This window comes from Vicia villosa, linkage group LG3 (assembly GCF_029867415.1).
Source record: "Vicia villosa cultivar HV-30 ecotype Madison, WI linkage group LG3, Vvil1.0, whole genome shotgun sequence".
Classification (NCBI taxonomy): Eukaryota; Viridiplantae; Streptophyta; class Magnoliopsida; order Fabales; family Fabaceae; genus Vicia; species Vicia villosa.
In genome coordinates, this window is record NC_081182.1 from 49,979,441 (window position 1) to 49,985,440 (window position 6,000).

The window sequence follows — 6,000 nt, forward strand, 5'->3', positions numbered from 1 at the left end:
TCTTTTGGCTCAGTTATTATCATTGGTATACTTGTAGCTTCTGGTTTAGTGTCTTGCTAGCTCTGCCAGACCTTTTTTTGTTCAATTTTTTCTGTCTCTTTCTGCTTGCAAACATGGCCAAATTTGTTACATTTGCTGCAGAACGGGGGCTTCCATTCATAATTCACCCTTTGTGTCATCTTCCCTCCTTGTGGATTTCTAATTGTTATTTCATTTTTCAGTTCCTTGGTCACATCAACTTCAATTAAGACCCGTGCATATGATACTTTCAGTTTCTTTGCAGTACATTCATCTGTCATTATTGGTTTTCCTATTGCGCTTGCAGTCTTTCCAATGCTTTTATCTCCCTAGTAAATCAAAGGAAATTGGGGGAAGATCACCCATATCAGAAAAACCCGTAGCACATCCTCTTCTAGTGTAAATGTAGGTGTCCATTCATGTGATAGGACATGTTTCTTGAAGATGGTGTATAGCCCCCTCATGAGCACCGCATCCTTATCACTTTTCGATTTAAATCTTACCAAGAAATATCCCTCTTCATTATAGTAAAGTTCTGGTAGCGTTAACAAAATTCCATGTGTTCATCATAAACTTCTTCACTGCATTCATGGATAAGTCGTCTTCAACCGCATACATGATGAGAGCATTAGCCCAGAAATGCATTTCTGATACCACATCTTATTCGATGGTAGTCTGTTACGTTTAATCACATCCACCCAAAGTTGTGGTTGGGTGTTCTCGTTATCATCTTCCTTATTCTTGTGTCCTTCATCCTCTACTTCTTCCACGATTGGTTCCAGAATTGGTATCTTCGCGATGATTGTTTTGTGTTGTCCCATAGAGTTGGAGTTCTTCTCAGTTGAGTTTATACCTAGGGAGAACACCCGAATCCTCGCAGGTGGGGTTTGTGTCGCCTTTTTCGCGCCCCATATCAAACCCTACCTCCCCCAACCCTAAGAGTCTCTTCTACCAATTATCTCCCTAGGCCTAAGACTAGGAGTTTAAAGCGCCTCGGCAGTTAAAACCTTAGAGAAATCTGTGTTTCTGTAAAACGTTGCCGGAAATCTCCCTTGCTGGAAATCGCTTCTTCAAAGTGAATTACTATTAATTTTAAATAAAATTATATTCAATTCACTTAAAATATGCTATAGAATTGGTAGTTTTTTAAATATAGTACAAATTAATATTAAAAAACATTATATAACAAAGAAAAAATATAAAATAATGACCGCAAAATAGTTACGTTCTAAATTGAAAAAAAGTAAAAAAATGAAATTGATAAGTTTCCTCTAAATTTAAATATTTAAAAAAAAATTATTATTTTTTTGATTAACAATCAAATTATTATGTACTCATTATTCATTTTTTTAAAATTTATTAAACATATTTTGAGTTTTTATATGTATTTTATTTAAAATTTTATCAATTTCATTATTTAATTTAAATGCTAGAATTTAATATTTTATAAAATAATTAAAAAAGAATGTGAAACTTGTTTAAAAATAAGAAGGAATTATTTTTTGTTATTACGACTCGTGATATTTTAATGAAAAATATGTACACTATTACTATATTATAAGTTTACAATATATAAAAACTTTATAAAAAGTTTAGTAATGTATTAAATAAAGTATAATTAAATATTAAATATGAGAACCACATATAAAAAAATTATATATTTTTAAACGAGAACACATTAGTATATTAATATAAATAAAATAGTGTATAGAGTTTTTCATCTATGAGTTGATAGGAGAATCACATATTTTATTGGCGTCAAATTTTTAAAATGTATATAGGTAGAAGATAATAAATTTATATAAATATATAATCATACAAAACATTTTGAGTACAAAATAATTATACAATTTAAAAGAATTAAATGGACTTCATTATAAATAATAATAGAACCAAACATAAATAATGTATGAATAAATAGTATAAAAAATTGTATGATATTTTTTATTAATCATACAATTTAATTGTCATTTATAAAATTTAAAATTTTAACCGGGCAAATTTATCAATGATCAATTTAAATATAAAATAATTGAGACTTTAATGAGGTCAATTTCATCAAAATATGAAATAATATAGTAGGTATACACATGGGTACTTATATGATACGTGCATATGGTACTAATACTAACACATTTATTAAATATTGAATAATAGCGAGAATAAGTTTCCTATTGATTTAAATATTTTTATTAATAATTTCAAAACAAAAATATTTATATTTTTATATATAGAATAATTTGATTTGTAAATTAATTTTAATCAATTATATTAAATAGTTACTACTAATTGAATTATATTATTTGATTGAATATTTCTTCACTATAGTTTATCAATTTAAGATTTTTATTACTATAAAATATTTTACCTTCATCAAATATTTTTAAATAATGTTATCTTTATAAATGGGACTAAGTTTACTATTGATTTCTATATTTTTATAAATAACACCAAAACAAAAATAATATTTATTATTTTAATAGAGGGGAAAAATATATTTTTGATTCAAATCCTAATTTATTATTTTTTAAAACACGACTACTGATATGGTACGCGCATGTGGTACTGATATCACTACAACAAAAGCTCATAAGTGACGTGAAAATCACGCCACACTGAAAAAACAGATCACACACCATAATTTGCGACGTGAAAAATTACGCCGCAGGAGACAAGGTGGCAACTCAGTAGTGACGTGATTTTCACTTCACTATTAAGTGAAGTGAAAAGAACGTCGCTAAATTTGGACCAGATATTCATACATCTTGAGTCAGAGCAGGCGTAGCAGGTTTGGTGCAGAAAGAGAATCTTCAGTTGCGGCTTGATTTTCATGTCACTAAATAGTGACATGTAAATCAAATCACTAAAAATTGCAATTATCAAATAAAAATTCTAATGGATATTTAAAGGTTGCGACGTGATTTCCATGTCACTATTTAGTGACATGTAAATCACGTCATTATTTTTTTTAAAATTAATTCAAATTAATATATATATATATATATATATATATATATATATATATATATATATATATATATTAAATTAAATTAATACACTAAATATGTTAAAATTGATAAATTAAACTAATAAACTAAATATATTAAAATATATAAGTTAAATTAATAAACTAAATATACTAAAACATATAAATTAATAAATTAAAATTATAAACCAAATATTACTAAATATAGTTATAAATTAATTAATATTTTACACAAATTCAAAATCAAAAGTAACAACAAAATAAAAATTAAATTAAATCATCAATCAGTCCGGGTCTGGAAACTCATCATCATTTTCATCCTCCTGATTAGTCGACGCGTAACCATCCACATTTTGGTTTCCACCAAACGATTGAATAAATTGCCGCATTTGGGTCTCCATATCAGATTGTCTCTTCGCCATGACCTCCATTTGCCGCTGATGCTCACTCTGCATTGCCTCCATTTGAACCTTCAAAGCCGCTTCACGTTCTGCCGCATCGCGTCTCGCTTCATTTATCGCTGTTCCGGTGTTAAAGTTACGGGACGTGAACCTCCTTCCCCGTCAATAACTCTTTGATATAGAGTTCTATCATCTGGTCTCAAGGTGCCTGCCAAATTTCCACCACAAAAAAAAAACACCCGTTAGGCCCCTTGCCGCCAATGACTTCACTCCAAAGATAAAAATCCACATCCGGATGAAGCGACTCTCCCGGTCTTGGAGTATATTGAGGATTAAAATTCAGAAATTGTACAAGCAATGCTTGATAATCATCCTACACATACAAAAATAATTGTTAAATATAATTTAAATTAAATTAAATTGACTTAAATAATATATGAAAAATAGCCACGTGATTTTCACGCTGCAAATGTAGTTGCCACATGATTTTCAAGCCACAACATCTCACATGCCACATGAAAATCACGACACAAAAGTTGCCAATAAATTAAAAAAATATGAACAACGTAAATTAAATAACTTACCATAGCTTTTTGTGTACAATCGTCAACAAAACCTCCTATTTTCTTTGTTGTCCTGACAATCAACTCGGTCATCAGAGGTGATCTATTAAATTCCTTAGCATAAATAATAAAATTAACTATAATTAATAATATCTATTATTAAATGAAATTATAACTTTAAAAAGTGGTAATAATTATTATCAGGCGTCGAAGATGCTCAGCAGTGCTTATACTTCCAACAGCATTAAGGCAACCCCCTTTTTCATATGCTCTCATCTTCTTTGCATTTTTAAATTTAGCCAGAAACTCATCACTCTCTCAATATTTAAGAAGTTTCTGAAATATTTCTTCTCTTATCCAGCTGGAACGGATGTCATGAAGTTCCCAACGCTTTCTAACACGTCATAGCATGTCAGAAAGTCATCTTGCAGTTCTGCCATAATAATTTTTTTAATCCGCCTCTCTTTCATTGGTTCCCACACACATTTTTCCTGCAATGTTGTATGACATTAAAATAAAAGTTAGATAATTGTAATGAAAAAGTCATTTAAATAACAATAACTTAAACAATAAATTAAGTATACCTGAAATTGCTTAAACCAATGTTCTCTATCATCGCCCTTAACATCTTTAAAAGTCTTTAGAAATGTTTTTTAATTCTGGTGAATTATATAACTTATAAATTTGGTAGCAGTCCGGCTCGACGCGAATCTAAACAACATTAATTGAATTAGCATTAATTATACCGTTATTAAAAATGGAAACGTATACTTAAATACAAATTGATAAATAAGAAACTTACGAGCTTCCTTCGGGCCAAATAAAAAATCTCCCCTCAATGATATGAATCTGGCTCGGATCATCATCCCCTCGAAGATTGCTCCCATTCAACTCATCATCCTCATCCTCATCCTCATCCTCCGCTTGATCATCATCCTGTGTGGGCGGTGGAAAAGTAGATCCTTCAGTCTCTTGGAATGATGGGGGCACATGTGGGGGATGTGGGGTGCGACCAGTCTATGTGGGCAGTGGAAAACTAGATCCTCTGATCTGCTGGAAGAATGGGGGCACACGTGGGGGGGGGGGGGTGGGGTGCGACTAGTCTGTATCTGCGGTGGAAAACTAGATCCTCCGGTCTGCCGGAAGGATGGGGGCACATGTGTCTACTGGAAGGATGGGGGCATCTGTGTCTTTTGGAAGGATGAGGGCATCTGTGTTTGCAGGACTGGATAACTAGGTGGTGGTATAGGTGGGCTAAGAAATGACGGATTGTCAGATGGAAACGAAGAGGAAAGTAGTGGCATAAAAGCCTGAGTACTGGCCATGGATAAAGGATACACATGACTCTACAGAGGAGGACACATGGCCGACTGAGGTAACTGACATACTACTACTCGTGGGCGTTGGGACTTCTTCTTACCACCTGAATCTGTTATCTGTGCATCTTTTTTGAAATTTGTCTTGAATTTTCTATACAGATGAGTTTTTGGTAGGAATCTGCGGTGAGAGTCAAACCACGAGCTTTTCCCCCGCTTATCCAACGTAAACACCTTGGTGTATCCCATACAATGCGGACAACCTATTTTGCCATGTGTACCCTACCAAACAGCATGCCATATGCTGGAAAGTCGTTGATGGTCTACATCAAGGCAGCTCGCATAGTAAAGTTTTGTTTACGTGATATATCATAAGTCCATTCTCCAATCCACAACCTCTTCAAATCATCAATTAAAGGTTGTAAATACAAATCAATTCCGGCTTTTGGACTCGAAGGTCCTGGAATGACGCACGTAAAAAACATGTATGGTTTTGTCATGCACATCTCCGGAGGGAGGTTGTAAGGGGTTACAATAACTGGCCAACAAGAATACGCACTTTCCGACGCTTGAGCATAAGGAGAAAAACCATTTGAGCATAATACAAGCCTAATATTTCTAGGTTCTGCGGCAAAATCAGGATGTATTCGATCAAAGTGCTTCCATGCCTCGCCATCAGATGGATGCCACATAGTGCCTGGACTTGTTTTGTTTGT